The following is an 8542-nucleotide window of genomic DNA, read 5'->3' on the forward strand; positions in this document are numbered from 1 at the left end:
TAGCAATAGAGTCACAGATGTAGAAAACAAATTTACAGTTACCAAGAGAGGAGGGGGACAAGAGGAATATAAATTGGAAGGTTGGGACTAACATATTCACACTGCTGTGTATAAAACAGATAACTAATAGGAACCTGCTATAAGCACAGGGAACTCTACTCAATTCTCTATAATGACCTATATGGGAACAGAATCTAAACAAGAGTGGGGTAACAAAAAACTAAAAAAAGAGTGGATATGTGCCTATTTGTAACTGATTCACTTTTCTGTACAGCAGAACTAACCCCACATTGTAAATCAACTAAACTTGAATAAAAATTAATTATTAAAAAATAAAAATAAATAAAAGTGAAAAGAGAATCAACAGGTTGAGAAAAGATACCCATAACAGACCAGTAAGCACAAAATATAATGAAATTCTACAAATGAATAAAGCAAGTGAAACAGGAGACAAATGGGCTCCAGATTAGACATTTACAGCCAGCATCCTGCTTACACGTCCAAATGGAAATAACAACGTGGGGGACTTCCCTGATGGTCCAGTGGTTAAGAGTCTGCCTTGCAATGCAGGGGACACGGGTTCAATCCCCGGTCTTGGGGAAGTATTCATAAGATCCCACATGCCTCGGAGCAGCTAAGCTCCCATTCCACAGCTACTGAGCTCACACGCCCCTGAGGCCACAGGCCAGAGCTAGAGTCCGGACACCACCACGCAAGATCCACGTGACTCAGCTAAGACACGACACAGCCAGATAAATAAAGGACAGAAAAACCTTACTGACACTAATCAAAGTAAAAGCTGAGCAACTGAAAAAAGAAATAACCGCAACGACAGGAAAAGGGTAAATAGCTGGACTTTGTCCCCAGTGGACGCTTGAAGATAACAGTAATGACAGGGGCAAAAAGGAGCTGAATTCTGCCCAAATAAAAGATAAAGAGACCACAGATTTCTCATTCTCAAGGTCAAGGAGACCTTCCTGACTACACATGAGCAGAAAGGCTCCTCGGGGGTCAAAAAGGGAGGGGGTGCCAGCCCACAGTAGGTGATGTCAACCTACCCAGCGGCCTCTTCGCTAGAATCCATCTTGGCTAAGCAACGGGCCCTCGCACAGAGGAAATAAACCAAATACAGACTAAGAACCAGGCAAAGCAAGATGACTGGCCAGAGGAAACCTCGAAGAAATGCCCCACGTAAGTGATTCAACTACCAGCAGGGCTTGACTCTCTGAGCCTGCCCATGTGTCTATCCATAGTACACTCTCCCTCCTAATAAACACTTGTCTCACTACTTTCTGTCTCTTTGTGGAAATTCATGTCTACAAAGCCAGTGGGACAGGGCGTTGTCACTGGCCACTGGTCTAGTGGCCAGAATTCAGCAGTCTCACTACCTCAGCCTGACTTCAGTCTCTGGCCGGGGAACCGAAATCCTGCTTGAAGCCACTGCAGCCTGAGGCCACCCAAGATCAGAAAGGACAAATACTCCCAACAGGAGAAAATAATGGTCAAAGGCAATTCATACAAGAGGAAACATGCATGGCCACAAAGTACAAGAAAAGACGCCCAACCTCCTGAATAACCCAAGAAATGTGAACGAAAACCACAAGAAGCATTTCACATCAATCAAACTGGAAAAATCAAAAGATCGAACAATATCAAGTGTTGGTGAAGATGTGGAGTAACTGACCGGAGTGAGAGCGCAAAACCACTTTGGAGAACAATCTCTAACATCATTGAAGGTGCTCACATTTCGTGAACTAGAAATTCCCTCCTAGGCAAGTACCCCAGAGAAACCTCCTCAGGAGATACAATCAAGAACACAAACGTTCACTGCAGCATTATTTACAACAAAATAAAACTAGTACAATTTTAATGTCCATTAACCAGGAAATGGATATATAAATTGTGACCCATTCATATAATTTGAAGTTATTCAGTACTGAAAAGAAATTAGCTCAAAAAATGGTATCAGCTTGGAAGAATCTCAGGAATATAATGCTGAGGAAAAGATGCAAGTGTCAGAAGATCTTTATGTCTTTTCATATGTCTTATGGAGAGCAGAATAAAGTTTTTTAAATTTATGTACATATACTTTCACCTAATTCCACTGCTAGGAATTTATCTTACATACACATTTGCATATATACAATAATGCAACAATATATACAAAGATGCTTATTATAACAGTTTATACAAAGAAAAAACTGAAAATAACCTAAATATGGGAATATTATATAAAATATTCAATAAAATGCCAGAGCTAGACAATCATTTAAAAGCCTGAGCTAGACCTGTATGCCAAGATAAATGTTTAAGTGGGAAAAAATAATCACAGGACTATACCATTTGTGGAAAAATATTAGATTAGATGTATGCACACACACACAAACATAAAAACTTTCTGGATCATAAGAAACCATTAACTTTGATCATCTCAGGGGAGTAAGACTGGGTAATGAGAGGTGACTTCTACTTTTCATTTTACACCCTTCAGAATGATTTGCATTTCTGTTTTCACCATTAGTATATATTACCTTTCTAAGGCAAATAAATAAATAGATAAATCAGTGGGAAAACAAATAATAGCTGTAAGATTAGGATGTTAGTTTACCAAGATTTTATTTTAAAAGCAAAAATCACATGAAACTCTTTCAATCATTTTTTATGCTTATCTCTTTGGGGAATTGAGAGTACTCAAAAAAATGAATCCTAAAGGTGACTGCTTTGAACAGGATGATAAACAGTACCGCTGCTAGAGTCCATTGTTTGTGACTCTTTCGCAGCTTTATATAACCATCTGCAGAATAAGCTACACTATCTGTTTTACTTCAAATCACCATTCTGAAAACCATAACCGTTTTCTGACCTCAGAGGGTTTGTTTACCAAAAAACACGTTCAAAGAGGAAATAAGGACCCAAAGCACGTTAGCAGCGCGGACCAGCATACCAGCCAGTATAGTTCCCTGGCCCCGGGGACACCAGGCATTACTGTCTACCATGTCAGGCCAGACACATCGCCCTGGGCCTTCTGCCTCCAGGCTCCGCTGGTTCCTCTTAGCTGGTTCGCACCCAGGGCAGCAGCCTCACCAGAGACAACACTTAGCCTGCACCACGGGCACACTCAGGGGTCTGCAAAGCCTTCGTGGGCTCCGGCCAGACCTCCAAAGTCAGGAAGTTTGTGGCTGAAAAGGTGGGGGAAAGAAGCTCAGTGTAGAGGATGGAGGCTGTTGGTGCAGAACCCCACTTCCCAGCCTGACCTAGGGACAGGCATGAGGAGTGGAGTCCAACAATGGAGACGCAGAGCCTCCTGATTCCACTGAAACCAGAACTCTGTAACCTGTATCTGTTTGGACTCCCGGGAAAATTTACTGCCAAAAATAAAAGTTTGGAAATCTTTAAACTAGCAGGTACCGCCAGACCTGTGGTTCTCAAACATAATAATCAAACTTTTTACAAGCTTTCTTCTGTTTCTTCAACTGTAGGGGAAAAAAGGGGGGCCTGACAATACCTCCCTCCCAAACCTTGCAGGGCGGCTGGAAGGATCAAACGAGGTAATAACCATCTTCAGCTAAGAGGCCCTTAGGAAACAAATTTATTATTTCCTTCCTTTATAATGGAGGATATATCCGGTTCAAATAATTCGTCACACAAACAAGACTGTTTCTTCCAGAAGGAGAAGACGAAGAGGGGGTGGTAAGAAGAATTTAAAAAAAAAAAAAAAAAAACAGCAACAGCTCAGTTACAATTTAAGAAGGGAGAGACTCTGATTGAGTGCCTGTCACATAAATGAACTTGGGGTTCGGGGTGAGAGAGCTGGGAAGGGTAGTGTGGAGAAGGAGGACATCTGGGTTAAGCATGTGTGTGTGTGTGTGTGTGTGTGAGAGAGAGAGAGAGAGAGAGAGTCCTACTCTTTCCGACCCCATGGACTATAGCCCACCAGGCTTCTCTGTCCATGGGATTCTCCAGGCAAGCATACTGGAGTGGGCTACCATTCCCTTCTCCAGGGGATCTTCCCGACCCAGGGATCAAACCTGGGTCTCCCGCATTGCAGGCAGATTCTTTACTACAGAGCCACGGTGAGTCGGTGCTATGTATGAAACACCATGCAGTGTGCAAGAGGCCGCTTGCATTTCCTTTAATCTGCATAGAATATGACTGCTGTTGCCTAGTCGCTCAGTTATGTCTGACTCTTTGCCATCCCACAGGCTGTAGCCGACCAGGCTCCTCTGTCCATTGGATTCTCCAGGCAAGAATACTGGAGTGGGTTGCCCCTTTTCCTTCTCCAGGAGATCTTCCCAACTCGGGGATTGAACCTGCATCTCCTGCATTGGCAGGTGGATTCTTTACCACTGAGTTATCCAGGAAGCCCCACAGAATATGCTGCAAGTGTGCTGATTCCATCTTACAGATCAGGGGAATGAACAACTTAGCCAAGTTCAGACAGAGACACTACCCACCCAGGCTGTAGTTCCCTCCACAGCTTCACCACTGGCTCCTCCTCCTAAATATGGGTGTTCCTGCCCCCCCTTTCTCCCTTTCTGTTATCTCCCTTTAAAATCCTGGGTCATTTCACCCCTTGGGTCGTCTCCATGCACACCCTCTGTTCTGATTTCCAGCCCCCTGGACAGTTCCCAGTTAAGATCCCACTGCCCTCACAAACACAACAGTCTCTAAAAGGAGATCTTCACCTCCCCACTCACACACCCCATCCTCCCAGCCTCCCAAGCTCAAAATCACCATCACTTCTGGTCCTTTCTCCCCCTTCCCCATATACATAATCACTCAATGATATCAATTCTTTCTTCAAAATCTCTTACCCTTCACTTTTCATTTCTCCTTTTTCTCTTTGCAGCCTAGCACTGTGAACCTTCTATCTGCCTGGCCCCTACAGAAGCCTCCAGCAGGTTTCCTAAAGGTTTGCAGTTCACCTGTACACCATGCCATAAACATCCCACCGCACACCTGCTCCGCACCTTCACTGGATGGCAGGCTGCCTTGGTCAAATCAAGTACGCGCTCAGCCCTGCTCCCTAAGGCTGCCTGCATCTGGCCCTGCGGCTTTCCAGCCTCCAGCCCCACCCACTCCTCAGTTCCTCAGTTTAGCAAAGGATTGCTGGCTGCACACACCCCTCACATTCCTCCCCTCGTCTCCCCACTTGTGGCCCCAGTGCCCCCAGGAGGCTGTCCATTTTTCCCTCCTGCCACCTCTTAGCTGAGGCCTGCCAGCCCTCCCCTCCAAGCCTGCAAGACTCATTATCTGTACTGTTTATCAGGCAGTAATTATGTACTGCCTTGTAACTCTTCTATTTAGCCTGGAACAGGCTTTGAAATACGCTAGTGCATGTAATCTCTCCCAGGTCTCTATCTTATCACCGCAAGCAGTATAAAACACTGGAAGGAGACTGTCTAATGGGTCCAAGCTTCTCGCTGCAGCACCTAGTACTTAGATAGTGGGTGCTGAACACAGGTGTTGATTTCCTTTTTCTATGAACTTGTGTTGGCCTCAACCAACCAGGGCTGGCCAGAATAGTAAGCATCAGCCTTGGAAGCCTGCTTTTGGCCACCACAGACTTCCAGCAGGACAATTTCATCTTGACCTCTCAGATCAGGGTACCTCAGGGTACCCCAGGTTTCCCCCACCCCTGGGACATCGAGGGCATCAACTGCTCTCACAGGGGACTGGACTGCCAGAGAGGTCTCTGACCCACACCGCCAACCCGGGTTGGATCTGTCTGCTACTTTAGTGATCACATTTTCATGTCCTTCCCTGCTCTCCAGCTAGAAGAAAACAGCCCAGAGAATGGAGTTGGGGCGGGAGGCTCCCTAAACCTCAAACCCCGACCCTCTCACTGGGGACGCAACCTCCAGCCGGCTCGCTGGCCGGTCAGAAGCACCCCAGAGCACCCCTGCCCTTGGGAGAGAAAGAAGACACTGCACCTTTAAGTCTGCAGCCAGTTGAGAAAAACAAGCTGTGATTTATATAAGCGGGAAAATCATGTGATTTGCAGGAACGCTCCCTCCTCCACCGGCCCCCTCCCCTTGTCGTGTCGCCTCCAGCTCTTCCCAGAGGAGCCCCGGCCCCAGCGGCCGGGCAGGGCTGGAGGGGAGGGGGCCAGGCAGGCGGGCCTGGGGGCGCCCCGAGCCTCCTTTCTCTGAGCGCGGGAGCCCGGCGCGCCGGGGCGCGCCCGTGACCGAGAGGGGCCTGGGTCCCCCGCGCCTCACTCCGGCGCTGCCCGGTGGCCCCAGACGCCGACGAAGGCGGCGTTCGGCCTCGGGGCGCAGCGGTTTGGGCCGCAGCTGCCGGCTCGCCGAGCATCCCCTCCCGGGGACCCCTTGCCCGATTCCGACCGAAGGGTGCGACGGGGAAGCGGAGGCTCCTCCCCCGCCCAAGTCCTCCGGGAGAAAGAAACGCCAGCGGACCCAAGAGCCAACTTCTGCGTCCCCTGCACCCCGACACCCAGCGCGGGGCGGGGGGAGAGCGATTTAAGAAACCATTTGATCGGGAAAGGGCATAATGAAAATCAGCCATTTCTAGAGCTGAAAGGCGGTTTGTGTTTTTAGCCCAAAGGACCTAGCTTTCAGGGGGAAAAAAAAAAAACCCGATGTGGCCTTTTCAGCCAGAGCCAAGGAAAATAAATACATGATTCGGAGGCCCTAAGAACCCACACAGATCTTTTACATATTAGAGGAAGGATAGTGTAGCTACAAGGGGCCCACGCCCACGCGGAGTTAACTCTGACAGAAAGTTAACTTTCGGAAGGAAAGGAAATGCTTAGATCCTCCTGAGCTGCAGAAACTGTAGAGTGGGCAAGACTTGAAGAGGTCATCTCAGCCATCCCCCTGTCTCTGGAGGAATACTACACTAAGGCCTTGCAGGCAGTGCTTCCAGCTGGGAGAGGGTTAACCATCACTTCCGAAACCAAGCCCACGATTAGTTGGGGGAGCTCCCTCAGGGCAAAGGACTAGGAGGGGAGGAAATATCTCTCAATGCCATAAACCATAATATCCCTCTTTTCTATAAACCTCAGTGATGGGCCCTGGTACTGTCCAAGGAAGGAGACCCTTCTCTGAGTTACCAATTCCAGGAGTTAAACCTTGCCAGAGAGAAGGTTGGAATTCCATTTTATTTTCCTCCCTTGGTTATCTGCTAGGGATGAGGCATAAGCCCAGTGCTGTCACATGGAGAAAAACATGATGCAGTTAATGAAGTTGCTAAAGCATCGTCTTGCGGTGACCTCCGCCATCGCCAGCGCGGCCGGGCCAACTCCAGTCCACCCTCTACATCCCACAGAGCCAACTGGACCCTGAGAGGTCATCCTGACCCTCCTCCCGTCTCCCCTCCCCCACAGACGGAGGGCCTGTATGCTGAGATGGTTTCGGGGAGGGACAGCGCCTAATGCTGTCTGTCACACCGACAGCAAGCTGCTTCCTGAAGGAGAGAGCTCAAGTTAAGCAAACCTTCTCGATTACTCTTTAAATCCTGAAGAAGAAAAATAGAAAGTTAACATAGGGGTTCAAGGGACTAGCACTCCATGCGTTCAGACAGATACCAGCTTCATTCATTCCGCTGTCAGTGAGCACCTCCTGGGCGCCTGGCCCTGAGCTGAGCACCAGGGGCCCGTGTGCTCAGGGACCACAGCCCCTGCCCTGAACCTTACTCTCTGCTCCCCCACTCTGTCACCCCAGACAGGAGCCTGGGAAGGACTTTCCTCTCCCCCACCAGCCCCCTCCCCAGCCCACACCCAGCTGTGTTGCCCCCAACTCCAGCTGCATGAGTCTCATTTGTCTGCCAAGAGCCGCTTCTATCAGAAGGCGACACCTCTCTCTGGTGATTGGGTGGTGGGTATAAGAAGTAACCCAAAGGCCTATCCAGAAAGTGAGATCAAAGTTGGCAGCCTCCTGGGCCCCTCCCAAAACTTACAATTCAGGCCCCACTTCACTCCATGCCCCTTTCTTTCTTTCTTTGCTCTTTTTTCTGAGGGACCCGGCTGCCCGCCATCCAGGGCTCCTCTTTCCTAAGGTTCATATGCCAGGGGTCTGCCCATCTTCAGAGCCTCCCTGATGCTCTGAGTACCATATTCTCAAGGTAGCCTCTCTGCTTTCACAGGAGCCCGAGCGCCCAGCCCTGCACAGATGCCGAGCCAAGGTCTCTTCTGTTGCCTTCAGGCTTCTTGTTAAGGGTACTCAGACCTTCACCCTTAACCGCAGGCCTGCCAACCTCCATCTTCTAACCCCAGCCCACTCCCAGGCCACACCAGCCCCTGCCTTATTCCACTCTTTTCCTGAGTTCCGTTTCTGGCTTCCCTCAGCCATTCAGCAGCGTGGCCCGATAACGTGCAAAGGGAGATCTGGCGAGAAGCCTGTGGTGAACAAACATTTTAATGAAGAAACAGAAACGATGGCTCCAAACTGAAAACACCCTGGAAGCCACAAACTCAGTGACTTTTAAAGAAGCCAGATCAGGACCTCTGAGGGCTTTCTTTCTTTTCTTTTTTTTTTTTAAATGCACCCAGGAGGGCAATGAGTGAAATCAGCTCATCTCGGAC

This window comes from Cervus elaphus, chromosome 3 (assembly GCF_910594005.1).
Source record: "Cervus elaphus chromosome 3, mCerEla1.1, whole genome shotgun sequence".
Classification (NCBI taxonomy): domain Eukaryota; kingdom Metazoa; phylum Chordata; class Mammalia; order Artiodactyla; family Cervidae; genus Cervus; species Cervus elaphus.